We start from the raw sequence: 13,122 nt of genomic DNA, 5'->3' as shown, positions 1-13,122 counted from the left end.
CACAGAATGACGCGGTTGCGTCGTTATGTCATGACGCAACCCCGTCACTCCGCGAAACTCCCCCCCCCTGCCCCGAGCGGAGTACAGAGGGGGATCCAAGTTAGGAAGAGGGAAAGGCCGGCGCGAGGAGCGACTTGTGAGGCGGGCCGAAGAGCGGCAATCGCCTCTGTAAGTATTCTCTCTCTATCTCTCTCTCTCTCAATGTGTAAAATGGGGACACCTGCCGTAATGTGTGAAATGGGGACTCTTGCCTGCCGTAGTGTGGGGATTTAATGTATCAAGGGCATTGTGGTGTGTGGCATAATATGGTGCAGGGGGCATTACTGTGTGGGGCTTAATATGGTAGAATTTTTTTTTTTCCTGTGGTGGTCGTGATCTGTTGGAGCAGGGTCAAAAACTGGATTGTGAGGTAGTCTTTTCAGACGAGGCCATGCCCATTTAAATGAGGCCACACCCATTTAGATGAGGCCACGCCCTTTTGCCGGGTGCGCGAACAAGTTTTTTTTTTCATCATCTAGGTGTGTGTGTGTGTGTGTGTGGGGGGGGGGGGGGGCGCATTTTTAAATCTCGCACTGGGAGCCAAATTGGCTAGAAACAGCGCTGAGTCAAAGTACGATGCAAGACTTATTGTAAAACTCAGTTTCTGTTGTTGTTTTTTTACTAATTCCCATGGAGACATTTTTGAAAAGAAAAAGCTGATATATTTAAATTCATCAGTATTCCCGGAAGCTCTTTTCTGTGAACGATTATAAAAGCACATATTTTGTACGTTGCCATGGGAACCAGCACATTACCCTAAAATTCATGCCTCTCTGGCATTTAGTGGGCGGGAGAGTTTGTAGCTTATTGGGAACTAGGCACCTCACGGTACAAAAGCTAAATGCTACTTTCCCCTCAACCTCTATTAACTACAACTTTAATCTATTGAAGTAAGTTAAAAATATCCACTGAGCAAAGGCAAAAAGTTATACCTGGGCAGTTTCCTGCCCATGAGCCATCAATGTACTGTATTTACAGAACTCGTGCTAGCACAGAGCCATTAATGGATTACACGTCCATATACCTGTGGTCTGGGGGCCAAAATCAATGCAGTTCAATTGTTATTTTTGGAAAAGTAAAATTGCTGCATTATAAACATTAAATTCAAAGGCTGAAATTCAATTGTTTGAAAAGTCGGTTGGGTGTCTGCTTTTTCCTGTCTATTAGATAGGAAAAAAACAGACTCCCAGCTGACTTTTCAAGCAATTGAAAACCCCCAAAGAGTCTTTTACTGTCTTGGTTTGTGTCACCAGTTCTGACTCATGAGTCACAGAATGCTAGAAATTAGTTTGGTATCTTGTGTGTTTGTTTGTTTGTTTGTTTGTTTGTTTGTTTGTTTGTTTGTTTATGTGTATGTGTCTATCTATCTATCTATCTATCTATCTATCTATCTATCTATCTATCTATCTATCTATCTATCTATCTAAAAATAGGATTTTAATGACCTACCGGTAAATCCTTTTCTCGTAGTCCGTAGAGCAGTGATTTTCAACCTTTTTCAACTGGCGGCACACCTACAAGACTTTAAAATTGCCAAGGCACACCATCAGTGCCCCACGGGATAAAAACCCCATACACACACATTGGCCCCCACAGCAATTAAACAAACACATTGGCCCCCACAGTACTAAAACTAATTTATAATAATGCCACACACTGTCCCCCAGAGTAATTCAACCACACACTGCCTCCCCAACTAATTTCACCTGCAAATTAACCTGGTCACTATTTACTCCTTATTTATAACTGTATAATGCAGAAGGAGTCATCAGGACCATGTCTAAAATTCCCCACCAGCAGTACAAAATTGCCACTTCATATATGCACAACTGCGTATTGCATAAACATTGTCCCCCACAGTAATTTCACACTGCCCCCCAATAGAAATTCCACTCACTGCACCCCCCCAGTAATTTCACACACTGCCCCCCCATAGTAATTCCATGCAATGTCTGCCCCCACCCACACAGTAATTCCACACATACAAAATGAAAAAAAAAAATATAAATAACCTATAGCTGTTAAATCTTTCCCAGTGGAGGAAGAAGTGAGGAGCACTGAGGGGATGGACCAGTCAGCGACAGCAGCAGCACGGAGCAGCAGTGAGTGGGGCGTGCGTGACCTATGACTCACCATAGGTCATGGTTGGCTAGCGGAAGTGTACAGCACTGCTGAACCGGCTACTGATTGCAGCGGCAGCTGTGCTGGCATCTCTGGCGGGCGGCGCAGGGCTCTCTGGCGGGCGGCGCAGGCTGGTCTCTCTGGCTGGCGGCAGCGGAATCTCTGGCAGACGGCGGCACACCTGGCAACCGCGGCACAGCGGTTGAAAAACACTGCTGTAGAGGATGCTGGGGTCCACATTAGTACCATGGGGTATAGACGGGTCCACTAGGAGCCACTGGCACTTTAAGAGTTTGAGAGTGTGGGCTGGCTCCTCCCTCTATGCCCCTCCTACCAGACTCAGTCTAGAAACTGTGCCTGAGGAGACGGACAACTTCGAGAGAAGGATTTTACACAGATAGTGGCGAGATTCACACCAACTCACACATACAAGGCAAACCAAGCTAACTAGCTTGAAACATCAGCAACGGCTGAACAATATTACTTAACCAAGTAACAAAACAGTACTAAACCAAGAATTAAGCAGTACTGAACAAAGTAACCACTGAAGGATCACGAAGCGCTGGGCGGGCGCCCAGCATCGGACTACGAGAAAAGGATTTACCGGTAGGTAATTAAAATCCTATTTTCTCTTACGTCCTAGAGGGTGCTGGGGTCCACATTAGTACCATGTGGATGTACCAAAGCTTTCAGAACAGGAGGGAGAGCGCGGAGGTTCCTGCAGAACTGATTAACCAAACTTCAGGTCCCCAGCGGTCAAGGTATCAAACTTGTAGAACTTAGCAAACGTGTTCGCCCCCGACCAAGTAGCCGCTCAGCAAAGCTGTAAAGCCGAGACACCCCGGGCAGCCGCCCAGGAAAAACCCACCTTACGAGTAGAGTCGGCCTTAACAGACGTAGGACACGGAAATCCTGTCGTAGAATACGCATGCTGGATAGTGAACCTAATCCAGCGTGAGATCGTCTGCTTAGTAAGCAGGACACCCAAGTTTCTTGGGATCATACAGGACAAACAGCGAGTCAGATTTTCTGTGACGAGTAGTCCTCTTCACATAGATTTACAGAGCCCTTACAACATCCAAGGACATTGATGAAATTGAGGAGTCAGTAGTAACTGGCACCACAATAGGTTGGTTGATATGAAATGCCGACACAACCTTCGGAAGGAAATGCTGACATGTCCGGAGCTCAGCTCTATCTTCATGGAAGATCAAGTAGGGGCTTTTACAAGACAAAGCCCCCAACTCCGACACACGTCTAGCAGAAGCTAAGGCCAACAAAGTGACAGCCTTCCACGTGAGAAACTTGACCTCAACCTCCTGTAGAGGCTCAAACCAATCCGATTGGAGGAACTGCAACACCACGGTAAGATCCCAGAGCGCCGTAGGAGGCACAAAGGGAGGCTGGATGTGCAGAACCCCTTTGAAAAGATCTGAACCTCAGGGAGGGAAGCCAACTGTTTCTGGAAGAAAATGGATAGGGCCGAAATCTGGACCTTTACGGATCCCAACCTCAGGCCCATATCCACACCTGCTTGCAGGAAGAGGAGAAACCGTCCCAGTTGAAACTCTACCGTAGGAAACTTCTTGGATTCACTTTAAGATACACATTTTTCCAAATACGATGGTAATGTTTAGACGTTACTCCTTTCCTAGCCTATATCACGGCAGGAATAACCTTGTTCGGAATGCCCTCCCGAGCTAATATCCTGAAAAGGAAGAGGCCTTGGCTCTTCTAGCAGTAGATCCAGAAGATCCACGTACCAAGCCCTTCTTGGCCAGTCCGGAGCAATGAGGATCGCCTGAACTCTTGTTCTTCTTATGAGTTTTAGAACTCTTGGAATGAGTGGAAGTGGAAGAAACAAGTATACCGACTGGAACACCCACGAGGGTCACTAGGGCGTCCACCGCCACTGCTTGTGGGTCCCTCGACCTGGAACAATACCGCCGAAGCTTCTTGTTGAGAAGAGAGGCCATCATGTCTATTTGAAGTACACCCCAAAGATCTGTTACCTCCGTAAACACCTCAGTATGGAGTCCCCACTCTCCTGGATGGAGACCATGTCTGCTGAGGAAGTCCACTTCCCAGTGTCTACTCCTAGAATGAAGATTGCTGACAGCGCCAACGCGTGTTTTTCTGCCCAGAGGATGATTCTTGTCACCTCTGACATTGCAGCTCTGCTCTTCGTTCCGCCCTGTCGGTTTATGTAAGCCACTGTCGTTACATTGTCCAACTGCACTTAAATGTCTCGATCTCGCAGAAGATGGGCTGCTTGGAGAAGACCGTTGTAGACGGCTCTTAGTTCCCAAATGTTTATTGGTAGGCTGGATTCCAGGCTTGACCACCTTCCTTGGAAGGTTTCCCCCTGAGTGACTGCGCCCCAGCACCGGAGACTTGCATCCGTGGTTAGAAGGATCCAGTCCTGAATCCCGAACCTGCGGCCCTCCAGAAGGTGAGGTAGTTGTAGCCACCAGAGGAGTGAAATCCCGGCTTTTGGCGACAGACGTATACTCTGGTGCATGTGTAGATGAGATCCCGACCACTTGTCATCGTAAGAGGCGACCATCTTCCCCAGAAGGCGAATGCACTGATGAACCGAAAACCCGGGCTGGCTTCAGGACATCCTGGAACATTGTTTGTATCACCAATGCTTTCTCCTCCAGAAGAAACACCCTCTGCACTTCCGTGTCGAGGATCATTCCCAGAAAAGACAACCTCCTGGTCGGCTCCAAATGTGATTTTGGAAAATTCAGGATCCAACCGTGTTCCCTGACCAGATGACTCGTGAGAACAATGGACTGCAACAACCTCTCCCTGGATGATGCCTTTATCAGCAGATCGTCCAGACATGGGATTATGTTCACCCCCTGTTTGCGGAGGAGAACCATCATCTCTGCCATCACCTTGGTGAACACCCTCTGTGCTGTGTAGAGGCCGAATGGTAGTGTCTGGAATTGATATTGACTGTCCAACAGTGCAAATCTGAGATAAGCCTGGTGAGGCGGCCAAATCGGAATGTGGTGGAACGCATCCTTGATATCCAGGGATACCAGAAACTCTCCCTCCTCCAGACATGAAATCACAGCCCTGAGAGACTCCATTTTGAATTTGAACACCCTCAGGTAAGGGTTCAACGATTTAAAGTTCAAAATCGGTCTGACCGAACATCCGGTTTCGGTACCACGAAAAGGTTTGAAAAGTAACCCTTGTTTTGCATATGAGGTGGAACTTGGACAATGACCTGTGATTTTTCCAATTTTAGGATGGCTTCCTGTAGGATAGCACTGTCTGTCAGCAAAGCTGGCAAGCCTGATTTGAAGAATCGGTGAGGCGGGAGTTTTGAAACTCCAGTCTGTACCCATGGGACACAATATCCTGTACCCAGGGATCCAGGCCGGAGGACACCCAGACGTGGCTGAAACATCTGAGTCTCGCACCCACCAGCCCGTCCTCCGGGCTTTTAGGTCCACCGTCATGCTGAGGATCTTGAGGAACCAGAAGCAGGTCTCTGGTCCTGGGAGCCTGCGGGTGCAGGCTTTGTTGGATTTTGCCCGACCACCTCTAAAGAAAGTAGTAGAATGCTTGGGCTTTTATGTCTTAGCGGTCCGAAAGGACTGCTGCACAGCTGAAGAAACGGTTTCTTTGTAGAAGGAGCAGCAGAGAGAAGGAAAGGTGACTTAACCGCGGTTGCAGTGGAAATCCACGCATCCAGCACTTCCCCAAATACAGCCTGACCTGTGTTGGGTAGGTTCTCCACACTTCTCCTGGATTCCGCGTCTGCAGACTATTGTATTGGCGTAGCCAGAGTCCCCTGCAAGCTGATACTGACATGGAGGATATCCGTGCAGTCAGCATACCCAGGTCTTTCATGGATTCTACCATGAACCCTGCAGAATCCTGTATGTTACGTAAAAACTAGAGATGTGCGGTGGGCACTTTTTGTGTTTTGTATTTTGGTTCTAATTCCATTTTCGTGTTTTGGTTTTGGCTTGGTTTTGCCAAAACAACCCTTTCGTGTTTTGGTTTTGGTTTTGGATCTGGATGATTTTTGGAAATAAAAAACATAAAAACAGCTAAAATCACAGAATTTGGGGGTAATTTTGCTCCTACGGTATTATTAACCTCAATAACAACCATTTCCACTCATTTCCAGTCTATTCTGAACACCTCACAATATTGTTTTTAGGCCAAAAGGTTACACCGAGGTTGCTGGATGACTAAGCTAAGCGACACAAGTGGACAACACAAACACCTGGCCCATCTAGGAGTGGCACTGCAGTGTCAGACAGGAGGGCAGATATAAAAAAAAAGGCCCCAAACAGCACATGATGCAAAGAAGAAGAAGAATTGCAAAGAGGTAGTTGTATGACTAAGCCAAGCGACACAAACAATTGGCCCATCTAGGCGTGGCACTGCAGTGGCAGACAGGGGGGCAGATATAAAAAAAAGGCCTCAAACAGCACATCATGCAAAGAAGAAAAAGATTTGCAATGAGGTAGTTGTATGACTAAGCCAAGCGACACACACAATTGGCCCATCTAGGCGTGGCACTGCAGTGGCAGACAGGAGGGCAGATATTAAAAAAAAAGCCCCTAACGGCACATGATGCAAAGAAGAAAAAAAGGTGCACCGAGGTTGCTGTATGACTAAGCTAAGCGACACAACCACTTGGCCCATCTAGTAGTGTCACGCAGTGGCTGAATGTCGAGAGTGGGCCGCAATTGTTCGGTCCACTGACAGCATCTCCAGCACGCTCCAGTCACTTTTAAAAAAATCTGCAATTGGTGGCCTTATACAGCAGTACCGCAGGACTAATACAGCAGTACCCCTGGACTCATACGGCAGTGTCACACAGGATGGCACTTTTCAAAAACTAGGCCCCAAACAGCACCTCATGCAAAGATGTCAAAGAGGTGCAATGAGGTAGCTGTATGACTAAGCCAAGCGACACAAACAATTCCAACTGAAATTATACGTCCAAATCACTGGAATTAATTGTCAAGATCACTGTAATTAATAATTATAAATCACTGACATTAATTGGCAAAATCACTGTAATTATACGTCCAAATCACTGGAATTAAATGGCAAGATCACTGTAATTAATAATTATAAATCACTGACATTAATTGGCAAAATCACTCTAATTATACGTCCAAATCACTGGAATTAGTTGGCAAGATCACTGTAATTAATAATTATAAATCACTGACATTAATTGGCAAAATCACTGTAATTATACGTCCAAATCACTGTAATTAAATGGCAAAATCTCGCTATCGCCTGCCTAGTGAAGTGGAATCTAGATGGGATTTGGTACCGGGGACACAATAACCTCCATCAATTGTCTAAATACCACTGCACTAATGGCGGATACCGGGCGCACGTCTAACACCAACATGTGTCAAGGCCTAAGTTATAAGGGCTTCCATCGTCATGCGAAGCTGAACCACTAGTCATGAACATAGGCCAGGGCCTCAGCCGTTCCTTGCCACTCCATGTCGTAAATGGCATATTGGCAAGTTTACGTTTCTCCTCAGACCATTTCAATTTCTTTTTTTGGGTCTTTTTACTGAACATTGATTTTACATGCCCTCTACTATCACATTGGGCATCGTCCTTGGCAGACAACGTTGATGGCATTTCATCGTCTATGTCATGGCTAGTGGCAGCAGCTTCAGCACTAGGAGGAAGTGGTTCTTCTTGATCTTTCCCTATTTTATCCTCAAAATTTTTGTTCTCCATTATTTTTTGGGAGTTATATGAGATAATATGCGGCACAGGAATGACTGATGGACAGGACACTACCACTGGTCTGATGCAGCACAACAGGTTGTTGTTATAATTATTATACTGCAGCAGTGGACATATAGCAGCAGCGTATATCGTCACTGGAATTACTGATGACACAGGACACTACCACTGGTCTGATGCAGCACAACAGGTGGTTGTTATAATTGTTATACTGCAGCAGTGGACATATAGCAGCAGCGTATATCGTCACTGGAATTACTGATGAGACAGGACACCACTGGTCTGCACAACACCGCACCACTTTATACAGCTACACTGGATATATGGCAGCAGAGAACACCAACACTGAATGGCTGGACTGATGCAGAACAATACACTGACTACACTGGACTGGTCTGCACAACACAGCACCACTTATACAGCTACACTGGATATATGGCAGCAGAGAACACCAACACTGTGACTGGCTGGACTGATGCAGCACAATACACTGAGTGACTACACCGGAGTGGCCAACACTTGCCACCCCACTTTCCCGCCCCAACACACAGACACTGAGGACGTGTCCTCTCTATACATTCTCCGAGACTGGAGTGAAAATGGGCGCGACGCGCGGCTCCTTATATGGAATCCAATTCCCGCGAGAATCCGACAGCGGGATGATGACTTTTTGCGGTGTTCAGGTTTCCGAGTCAGGCGGGAAAACCGCCTGACTCGGAATCCGTATCCTGGCTCGGAAGGCAAAGTTCGGTAGGGTTCGGTTCTCTGAGAACCGAACTCGCTCATCTCTAGTAAAAACAATTCAATGCCACTTCTATTCATTGCATCCAAATCCTCTAGTAATCTGATGATCAGCTGGTTCTTTCAACGCGGTAGAACCAGGGACAGGTAAAACCACCTTTTTAGACAGTCTGGAGACAGATGCGTCAACAATTGCTGGGTTTTCCCATTTTTTCCTATCTTCCTCAGGGAAGGGAAAAGCAGCCAGAACTCTTTTTGGGATCTGGAATTTTTTTCTCCAGGTTTCCCCAGGATTTTTCAAATATAACGTTTAATTATTTAGATGCGGGAAAGGTTAGCGGGGCTTTCTTATTATCAGTGAACTAAGCCTCCTCAACCTGCTCAGGTGTAGTGTCATTAATGTTTAACACATCTCTAATGGCCTCAATCATGAGCTGCACCCCCTTTGCAAGGGATGCCGCCCCCCTCAGCACATCTCCATCACCGTCTGTAGTATCAGAATCGGTATCCGTGTCATCTAGCATAATTTGGGCAAGTGCACGTTTCTGTGGGAGCATGCTAGGGGATTTTGCAGGAATAGGGACAGAGCCTGACCAAACTGCCAGAGACTTCTTCAACACCTGAGTTTCAGTCTCAGTATTAAGCTTCTTTTGATAGAAGTTAACCACTGAGGTTCAACAATAGGGATCTGAGACAAAGCATTACAATCCTGTGTACATGAAATGGATCCCTCTTGAGAGGAAACATCTTCTGCAGCATATGACACAGTGGCCCTCATTCCGAGTTGATCGCTAGCTGCCGTTGTTTGCAGCGCGGCGATCAGGCAAAAAATCGGCACATCTGCGCATGCGTATGGTGTGTACTGCGCACGCGCAAAGTACTTTCACAAAAGCCGATGCAGTTTCACACAAGGTCTAGCGACGCTTTTCAGTCGCACTGCTGATCGGTCAGTGATTGACAGGAATGGGAGGTAACTGACCGTTTTTCGGGAGTTTGCTAAAAAAACGCAGGCGTGTCAGATAAAAACGGGGGAGTGGCTGGCTGAACGCAGGGCGTGTTTGTGACATCAAAACAGAAACTCAATAGCCTGAAGTGATCGCAAGGTAGGAGTAGGTCTGCAGCTACTCAAAAACTGCTTGAAAAAATGTAGACGCCGTTCTGCGATCCTTTTGTCCGCACTTCTGCTAAGCGGCGGCTTAGCGTTTGCACTGCTGCTAAAAGCAGCTAGCGAGCGATCAACTCGGAATGAGGGCCAGAGTCCCTAGACATGGCTATGTGAGATAGTAAACCATACCTCCCAACTTTCGGATTACTGTAAGAGGGACTCCTTCATAGCCGCGCCGGCGCCAAAAAGGAGTGTGGCCTATCGTGAAGGGGGCGTGGCCTCACGGGATGCCACTATTGTGGGCCACGCCTCCAAATTTCGTCACAGTGGGGCATGGCCAGCGCTCTGTGAGCTGCTGGCCATGGCCCCAGTCCCTCTGCCTCACTGGAATAGATGCTGTGCGCATGCGCACAGCGTCTATTCACCGCTGCTTTGCTCTGAACTGAGCAGAGCAGCAAGTGATAGGGAGCCTCCCAACTGCCCCCCCCCCCACCGCGGGACATTGTGGCCCGCAGGAGGGACAGCGGGACAGACCCCAAAAAACGGGACTGTCCCGCGAAAATCGGGACAGTTGGGAGGTATGAGTAAACACACACACACACAGGGAAATGTCAGACACAGTTTCTCCCCAAGTATGCCACAGAGAGACACAGAGATTGGAGCCTCCCTGTGCCTAAACTCTAAAAAAAAAACTAAAAGAACTCCTATGGAGCTCCCCTAGCTGTGACCGGCTCCTCCGGGCACATTTTCTAAACTGAATCTGGTAGGAGGGGCATAGAGGGAGGAGCCAGCCCACACTCTCAAACTCTTAAAGTGCCAGTGGCTCCTAGTGGACCCGTCTATACCCCATGGTAATAATGTGGACCCCAGCATTCTCTAGGACGTAAGAGAAAATGGATGTATGTATGTGTATATGTGTGTATGTATGTTCCAGCATAACTCTGGAATGCCTGGAGCAAATTTACACCAAACTTGGTACACATATGACTTACAATCTGGAAATAAATACTGTGGGGGTAAAACACCCCTAGCACTCCTAGGGCAGAGCTGGATTAAGGCTTCGGGGGGCCTGGGGTACTTAAGATAGGGGGGCCCTAAGATTTAAAATTAAAATCATATTGTCTAGTGGATGTTATAAAGGTAAGGGGGCGCTGTAATGTGGCATAATATAAACTAAGGACACTGTATGTCATAATATGAATTGGGGGTACTGTGTGGCATAATGTGTACTGGCAGCCCTAGAATAAGACATAATATAAACTAAGGCACTACTATGGTTCATAAAACAAACTATGGGACATAAAATTAACTGAGGCACTAATATGCAATTATAGGGCATACAATTACCAAATGCTGAGGAAAGGTGTCTCTCTAGAGCATTGCAACAGGGGCCCTTTCAAAATGTTGCTATGGGGAGCACAAATGTTCTGGCTACGTCCCTGCATACAAGTACTGCGATAAACATACACACGATAACACTGATTTATAAGACTAATATATCTGAAAGGGGGTTTAACAATACAAATTATGCACTACAATACAACAGAGTAAATGGCTACAGTCAATGTACATACGTGAGAATATTCGCATGCGCTTCCTGGTCCAGTCCTCCGCTAATCAGGTAGAAAGCGTTGAGAGTCTTGTGTCTGGCCGGGCTGCAGCAGGCTTTATTTATACAAGTCTTCCAAAAGCAATACAATAGATACTGTAATCCCTTTGTCCATTGGACACAGGGATGCATCTTTACAGTACAGGAGAGGTCATAGGTTGATTTGAAAAGGTGGGCGATGTCTTTCTCAACTGCTCCTGTGGGTGGTCTCCTCTGGATTCTCGCCGCATACATAATATACAGTAAATACAGTTTATATCCATATTCTGCTTCTGCACATAACTATCCACAGGAACATGCGATCTTCCGCAAACCAATACCGGAATGTTACCCTTAAAATACCCTACAGCTGGATACCAGACACCACCTTATAACCTTAGTCTGTCCCCTCCTATCATGCAAAGGTGAATCCCTTTGTTTTGGAATCATTTAAACTGTTGATACTTGCTGATGTGGTGCAGGGGGACTATGTGTACAATGTGCACTATTTGGATTAAATATGTAATGTTTTGATAGCCCTCCATGTGTTCACAAACTCCGCTGTAAATACCCATACCACGCGCAGGACCGCGGGAGCGACCATATGCAAATTGCGGATATGTGCACGCACGGCGGAACAAGTGCACGCGCAGTGGGCATGTGTGTGTATTTTATACGTGCTGTGTGTTCTGTAATATTTTTCAACTTTGACAGTCCACCCTTTGGCAGTCAACAATAACTGCCACTATCTAAACAGTAAACAGAAAAATATCAATACAATATCTACAGATGATTGGATGGTAGGAGGAGAGTTGTAGGCGGGAAATAAATGACCTAGTGGGATAGTAAAAAGCATGTATGTATGAATCCATGTCTGAGGGGCATGTATCATCGTGCCGTATATGTTCTAGATAAGCTTCGAGGTATTGCGAAGTTTACATTAAATCCTTCTTATCCTGTATTAAGGGTCTGTAAGTGGGCCAACAAACACTACTGAGCTCTTTTCGGCTTCTTGTTCCAACAAATGGGGTGCACATTTAGTTGATGATACATGGAGGAAGAACATATGTGAGTGCTAGTATATGTGGATATCACCTGTCGACTATGTGTGTCATTAACTGAAGGTTGTAGAGATGAAGATAAGACACATATCTAAAATACATTCACATAACATTTTCATAATCATTCTTGGGTAGGATCAATGTCTTTTCCGGATCGGTGTATCTGGGCAGAGGGGGAGACAAAGGAAAAACGGGTGAAAGAAACAGGCCATGGAATTCATTTGCAATCCTTATCATAACACTGTCTCTATGGATGGGTCGTAAATTAAATCTGCTGCTATAACAATGCCCTCGCTCCTTAAATTCATCAACTTTGTGCCGTGCTTGCGCCGCGTTAGAATTCGAACACACCTAAATATCAAGCCAATAATTATGACAACTCCCAGGATACAAAGGAGAAACTTTCCTACACTCATAATAACATTTTGAGCCCACTCTCCTAACCCTGAGAACCAATTTCGTGGGTTCAACCATGAGACCCAGCCGGTCAGTTCATTACCCACAGCGGTCAGGGTAAGGTTGTGTCTCCTCCGGAACTCCCACTTCAACTGCAATATATCATCCATCTTTTGATCGATAATCTCTGTGGGGTTGTCAGTGCTGTTTGTAATATACGTGCAGCACTTCACACCATATTGAGTTGCCAAAGTGACACAGTACCCACCCGTCACGGCTGTGATATAATTGAGGACCATCCTATGCTGGATCAGTTC

This window comes from Pseudophryne corroboree, chromosome 6 (assembly GCF_028390025.1).
Source record: "Pseudophryne corroboree isolate aPseCor3 chromosome 6, aPseCor3.hap2, whole genome shotgun sequence".
NCBI lineage: Eukaryota > Metazoa > Chordata > Amphibia > Anura > Myobatrachidae > Pseudophryne > Pseudophryne corroboree.
This window is presented reverse-complemented; position numbering follows the sequence as displayed.